We start from the raw sequence: 7785 nt of genomic DNA, 5'->3' as shown, positions 1-7785 counted from the left end.
ATTTCCTTGGTATTTGCAACGCATGACTTTTTTTCTCGGACTAAATGCTAGCTGTCACGCCCCAAACCCGAAAATCGGATTCACAGGAATCCCGATCACTGAATCCGGTGCCGACAGCCTCCATAGTACCCCATTCTTGGCTCCTAGCGCCCATATGCCAGGTTCCAATCCTAGAATCCTACAAGGAGGATTTTCCAATGTACATTTAGCTCGTAAGAAAGATAATCACAAGTTTACCCAAATCACAAAAACAACATCATCATCATATATCCACTAATATAAATTTTGAATACAAAGCTTAAAGGGAAATACATTAAAATCAAGGCTTTAGAAGACAGTTGCACGCTCCATGCTCAACGCCACTGTTACAACTTAACATCACCTGCACGCATCTAACGTGCATAAGCTTATAGAAAGCTTAGAGGGTGGTGTAAGTGTGTGCACAAGGTAAGTATCAAGTATTCAACGCAATGTTATAATCATACAATGTCGAAATAGGCACAAGGTCATGAATTATATGTTATCAGAGTAAGCGAAAATACTGACAAGTTCATGAGTCAAGTAATATCAGAATGTGTGATACAGATCAACTATACAAATGAGGAAAAATATCAGAATATGCAAATGAGGAGTCATAAAGAGCCAAATATCAGATGTCGAGGATGAGATGCAATATGCAATTCTTGATGAGTTCACAAATAGCGTTAGTTGTATCTAAACCATATAAATGTAGAAACACAGGTAACCCAAAATGTCATATGCCGCGAATGTAATACAATATGCGGTGCGAATGGAATGACCATGCTGGAGTGTGAAGTCAGGATGATAGTACGTAGTATCACAGGCTATGGGGTCCATCACAAGGGACTTCTATCCAAACCAGTCTCATATCTAAATTTGGATAATCAGACTCAATGTGGTAAACTCCTGATCTCAGGTTAGTTGTGCACCCCAACCGAAATCCTGGCCCTTACGAAGGTACACGTAATAAATAGTTGTGCACCACCAACCCGAGTGGATAGTGAATGAATGAATGAATGAGTATACAACTCCTGCTCAATAAGTCTACACATCAGTACTGTTCATCTCTGGGATCATCACCAGGGTTTAATACACTTTAAATGGCACTGCTACTCTCCCAGCCGCACAGTCCAAGTGAGCGTAAGAAACCTTACTATCCGCTTGGCCAAAAGTCTGCTAATACCTATTCGGCACGTCGATAGTGGACCCATTCACGAGCTGGTCAAACTCAGCCTAACAATGCTCTCTGCGCTCAGGCAAGTAAGGCCACACCCCCTCCCAACCGACCACGACACAGTGGGAGACGTGACCTCCTGGTATTTGGCACTCGGGCGCTCATGTATCCACTCGGTCTCGACGTTGGGGCATCCTCTAGTACCAAGAGGGTTTAGGGATTTTCACCTAAGGCCATCTATGACAGCCTGATGCTAGTAACAGATTTTTGGTGTCTCATCTGGCCATCCACGATATGCCTGTGGAGGCTACGGCCCTGATGTCGTTAGGGCGTAAAGTAATCACAATGCAAGATGCATGAGTCATACAATCTAGTCATACATCAATCCTGCGCATACCGTGTGCTCATGTGAGATGACCTCCGCCTATCTAGGAGTCTCATAACAACCTGCCCAATGTCATATGCAATGGTCAACCACATCTCATAACAAACATGCAGATGACGTGTATGGGCGTGTATCATGATGCTATGCTGTCACATACTCATAATCGATATCATCAACCAACATCAACAATCGGCCTCAACAATGTGGACATTTAACCAACATTGCCTCCATGGAATGGCCACATAGAGCCAAACAACCAAACATATAATGGGCTCATGATCTCACACAAAGGCCTAATATACAATGGACCTAACTCAAGGGCCACATATACACAATAAGTGGGCCCTGCTCACGGGCCTCAAATACATGACATGTGGGCCCTACACATGGGTCTCGAATACATCAAATGGGCCATGCATCATGGGCTTAATACATATCACAATGGCCTTGTCCATATGCCACGAATATATCACAATGGGCCTTGCCCATGAGCCATGAATACATCACAATGGGCTTTGCCCATGGGCCTCAAATACATCACAATGGGCCTTGCCCATGGGCGTCAAATACATTACAATGGGCCCCATCACATAGACCTCTTATTTATCACATTAGGCCTTATACACGAGCTGCATACACATCACATAGGCCGAATACACATCACAATGGGCCTCAACTACGGGTCGCATATACATCATATAGGTCTCGACAATTGGCCATGGCAATCGAAATCGGTCTCGACAATCAAAATCGGCCTCAACAATTAGAATCAGAATCAACAATCGGAATCAGCCTTGATAATCAGAACCGGAGTCGGCCTCAAGAATCGGCCTCGATAATAGGAATCGGCCGAATAAGGCCTAAGGGAAGGTCACAATGTGGACATTAAACCATCATTGTTTATCAATGTGGCCATTTAGCCAACATCGCTCCCAAGGAGTAGCCCACGTAAACATTGTTTCATACATTATAGTGAAATCACGCCTTACATCGGTCTACACATTCATCGCATTGGGCCTCACCCATGGACCTCATGTACACCACCGCAATACATGGGCCCTATATACATCACTATGGGTTGCATCACATGGTCAAAGATATATCATAGCGGGCCTTACCAAATGGGCTGGAAATACATCATAATGGGCCTCAGCATATGGGTCAAAAGTATATCACATTGGGCCTCACTCGTGGGCTTTAAATACATAACAGGTGGGCCCAACACATAGGCCCCAAATACACAACATGTGGGCTACATCAATGGGCCGCAGTAATGGCCTTAAACACATCAAGTGGGTTACATCAATGGGCCACACTAATGGGCCAACATACATCAAATGGGCTAGACCAATGGGCCAATACATCAAGTGAGCCGCATCAATAGGCCTCATTTCATCATATCGGGCCTCGCCCTCTAGGCCTTAAATAGGTACATCACGTGGGGGTCACATGAATGGATGGTGTGAATATACAACATATACATCATGGTGGGTCGCATCATTGGGCCGCACCAATGGGCCTCATATACGACAAGTGGGCCGTATCAATAAAACACGTACATCATGGTGGGTCCACTATCCCATGCTGGACGGTGTGGCAGATACATTGCCAAGATGGGCCCCACGTCTAGGGATGGACGATGTGGATACAATAAATACATTAAGGCGTGGCCCACGTCAAAATGGATGGACATCAAGCCAGGAGTTATCCAACTCCTTCCCAAATTCCATGGACTTGAATCAGAGAGTCCATATTTGCACTTGAAAGAGTTCGATGAGATTATAGCTACATTATGTTTTCCTAATGTATCTGAGGATACAATTAGGCTGAAACTCTTTCCCTTTTCCTTAAAAGAGAAGGCTAAGACGTGGTTACATTCACTGCGTCCTAGATCCATTGGCACATGGAACGACATGCAGAGGGAATTCATAAAAAAATTCTTCCCACATCATAAAACGATTACCCTCAGAAAAGCAATCATGAACTTTGCCCAAAAGGAAGATGAAACATTCTTCCAATGTTGGGAAAGGTTCAAAGATTTGGTCAGTTCATGCCCACAACACGGATTTGAAACGTGGCGCATTACAAATTTTTTCTATGATGGACTGACATCTTCCATGAGCCAAATGGTGGAGACAATGTGTAATGGAGAGTTCATCAACAAAGATGTTGACGAGGTATGGGATTACCTCGATAGTCTCACTGAAAAAACACAATCATGGGACTATTACCCAATGGCGAACACCACGTCTAGGCCGACTCAATTAAAGGAGAAAGGTGGATTATATCTCTTGAAAGAAGAGGATGATCTCAAGTGTAAAGTGACTACGCTCATAAGGAAAGTTGAGGCCATGGAAGGAAAGAAGGATAAGGTCAATGAAATTGTTTGCGGCATCTGTGATTGCAACATTCACACAACTGAAAACTGTCCTACAATACCCGCCTTTCGAGGAGTGTTGAATGAACAAGCCAATGTCGTAAACAAATATCAAAGACCTTTTACTGGACCTAACTCCAACACATACAATCCTGGCTGGAAAAATCATCCAAACTTTAGTTGGAGGAATGGACAAACGGCGACTCCTCCAGGTTTCTTCAATCAAAATCCAAATCAAGTGAAACCTCAAGAGGAACCGGTTCAAAATCCCATACAAGAGCTGGCTCAGGTAATGCGAGGAATCACAGATTTTATGCAAAAGATAGATTCTCGTATGACGGTTATAGAAAAGGGGATGCTTCCTGCACAACCTCTCCCCAATCCTAAACCGCAGTACGAGAATAATGATCCCAGCTCTTCAAATCAGATGGGGCATGCTAAATCCATCACCACTCTTAGGAGTGGGAAGATCATTGATAAAACTCTTCCAGTTAGGCCCGAAAAGCCTCAAGAACCAGAAGAGGACAATAATGATCGATCCAGTGATGCCCCACAAAAAGTAGAACCGGAACTTCTAGAGAAGCTAGTTGCTCCGTTCCCCCAACGGTTGGTTTCACCAAAACCTCTCTCTAACTCTCAGGATATCCTAGAGGTGTTGAAACAGGTGAAAGTCAACATTCCTCTACTTGATGTCGTTAAACAGATACCTTCATATGCCAAATTCCTGAAAGACTTATGCACGACCAAAAGACAAAAAATTATTCAAAAGAAAATATTCTTGACTGAAAAAGTGAGTGCCATCCTGAAGCAAGACGTGCCGCAGAAATTCAAGGATCCCGGTAGCCCAACCATATCATGTGTAATCGGGAACCATCGAATTGATCACGCACTTCTTGACTTAGGAGCGAGCGTCAATCTGATTCCCTACTCGATATACAAGCAGTTAGGTTTGGGTGAATTAAAACCCACCCTAACCACACTACAACTTGCTGATCGCTCTGTTTGTGTACCAAGAGGGATAATTGAGGATGTGTTAGTCCAGGTCGATAGATTTTACTACCCTGTAGATTTTATCATCCTGGACACCGAACCCATCAATAACATGAGCACTCAGATTCCCGTCATTCTTGGTCGCCCATTCCTTGCCACGTCAAATGCAATTATCAATTGCAGGAATGGTATCATGACTATGTCTTTTGGAAATTTGACATTGGAGTCAAACATTTTTTTCAATAACGGCAGCAACGCAGAGGATGATGACGATTTCCACGACATTAACATGATTGACTCTTTCGTGGAAGATACGACACCTCTAACCTTATCCTCCGACCATCTGGAGACGTGCCTGGCCCACTCCCATGATTTCGATGATGACATGATTAGGGAGACGTGTGCCTTGCTTGATACTGCACCGGTACTTGAAGTTAACCGGTGGAGGCCACAATTTGAAGAATTGCCACAAACCGATATAGTGCCTCTACCGTCTAACCTCAAGCCGCCGAAGCTTGACCTAAAACCTTTGCCCTCTGATTTGAAATATGCCTATTTAGGTCAAGATGAGACATACCCGGTGGTGATCTCTGCCCACCTGGAGAAAGAGCAGGAGAGTATGCTTATATCTACTCTCATTGAGCATAAAGGAGCCCTGAGATGGACGATAGCGGACCTTAAAGGAATCGATCCCTCGATTTGTACTCATCACATATACCTTGAGGATAATGCAAAAACCGCTCGGCAACCACAGCGTAGACTAAATCCAAACATGAAGGAAGTGGTTAAGGCCGAGGTTCTTAAACTATTGGATGTGGGTATTATATACCCTATATCTGATAGTCAATGGGTGAGTCCAACTCAAGTGGTCCCTAAGAAGTCCGGAATCACCATCGTAGCCAATGCTAATAATGAACTCGTGCCAACTAGAGTCACTACTGGTTGGAGAATGTGCATTGACTACAGAAAGTTGAATACCGTCACGAGGAAAGACCACTTTCCTTTACCATTTATTGATCAGATCCTAGAAAGGTTAGCTGGTCATTCCTATTATAGTTTCCTTGACGGGTATTCGGGCTACAACCAGATAGAGATAGCCCCTGAAGACCAGGAAAAGACCACATTTACATGTCCCTACGGCACCTTTGCCTATCGAAGGATGCCATTCGGACTATGTAATGCCCCTGCCACTTTTCAGCGATGTATGCTTAGTATTTTTTCTGACATGGTGGGGCAATATCTAGAGGTCTTCATGGACGACTTCTCTGTTTATGGTCCATCTTTCAGCAAATGCTTGGAAAGTCTTAAATGTGTGCTGAAAAGATGTGAAGAAAAGAACTTGGTACTTAATTAGGAGAAGTGCCATTTCATGGTTCAGAAGGGAATTGTCCTTGGGCATATCATCTCGTCCAAGGGAATCGAGGTAGATAAGGAAAAAATTGATCTTATCTTTAACCTACCTCCACCCAAGAACATCAGAGACGTGCGATCCTTCTTAGGACACGCAGGATTTTATAGGCGATTCATAAAGGACTTTAGTCTCCTCTCTCGTCCTTTATGTACTCTTCTCCAAAAGGATGCTCCGTACGAGTGGACTGAGCAATGCCAGGAAGCTTTCACCAAGCTTAAGGGCACGTTAACCACTGCACCTATCATGCAACCACCCGACTGGAGCCTTCCTTTTGAGCTTATGTGCGACGCTTCTGATTATGCTCTTGGAGCGGTCTTAGGCCAGAGAAAAGATAAGCGGCCCTACGTCATTCACTACGCAAGTAGAACCTTAAATTCTGCTCAAGTGAACTACTCGACTACGGAAAAGGAACTCTTAGCTGTAGTGTTCGCCTTGGATAAATTTAGGTCCTACTTGATCGGATCCAAGATCATTATCTACACAGATCATGCGGCACTTAAGTATCTTCTTTCTAAGAATGATTCTAAGCCCCGTCTGATACGATGGATCCTTCTACTCCAAGAATTTGATTTGGAAATTAAAGATAAAAAGGGAGTAGAGAACGTAGTGGCCGATCACCTTTCTCGCCTTAATACCTCTGATTCCCTTGAGACAACCCATATCAATGACATGTTCCCTGAGGAACAATTGTTTAGAGTCTCCCATTCACCTTGGTTCGCTAATATTGCTAATTTTCTTATCACAGGTGCCATACCGACACAGTGGACTGCGCAAGATAAGAAGAAATTCTTCACCGAGGTGCGCAACTTTTTCTGGGATGATCCTTACTTATTTAAATATTGCCCAGACCAAATCCTAAGGAGATGTGTACCAGGCGATGAGCATCAGAGCGTCATCTCCTTCTGTCACTCAGAGGCCTGTGGTGGTCACTTTTCTGCTAAAAAGACCATGACCAAGATTCTGCAGTGTGGCTTTTATTGGCCCACTATGTTTAGGGACACTCATGAGTTTTGCAAAGCTTGTGAGCGTTGCCAGAAATTAGGAGCATTGTCCTGTCGAAATATGATGCCTTTGAATCCCATCCTTATCATTGAAGCATTTGATTGCTGGGGCATCGATTTCATGGGACCATTCCCCCAATCGTTTGGAAATCTGTACATTTTGCTCGCCGTGGATTATGTCACTAAATGGGTCGAAGCGATTCCGTGTCGAAAGAATGACCATCGCACGGTCATCAAATTCCTAAAAGAAAACATTCTTTCTCGATTCGGAACGCCTCGAGCCATCATTAGTGATGGGGGCTCATACTTTTGTAATAGATCATTCAAGAGCTTAATGAAGAAATATGGTATCTCTCATAAGGTGAGCACCCCGTACCACCCACAGACAAGTGGGCAAGCTGAGATTTCTAATAGGAAAATTAAACA

General features: G+C 43.9%; 1 non-coding gene across 1 annotated transcript; it reads right to left on the bottom strand.

Annotated features, from left to right (window-relative positions):
- Positions 1-3541: 3541 nt before the first annotated feature.
- LOC131247442 (small nucleolar RNA R71) lies at positions 3542-3648 on the bottom strand. The gene has a single exon (XR_009171739.1). It is a non-coding gene; the product is annotated as a small nucleolar RNA R71 (small nucleolar RNA).
- Positions 3649-7785: the final 4137 nt, after the last annotated feature.

The sequence above is a fragment of the Magnolia sinica genome, chromosome 5 (genome assembly GCF_029962835.1).
Source record: "Magnolia sinica isolate HGM2019 chromosome 5, MsV1, whole genome shotgun sequence".
Taxonomy (NCBI): Eukaryota; Viridiplantae; Streptophyta; class Magnoliopsida; order Magnoliales; family Magnoliaceae; genus Magnolia; species Magnolia sinica.
Note: the sequence above shows the minus strand (reverse complement) of the source record. Positions and strands in the feature narration are given on the sequence as shown.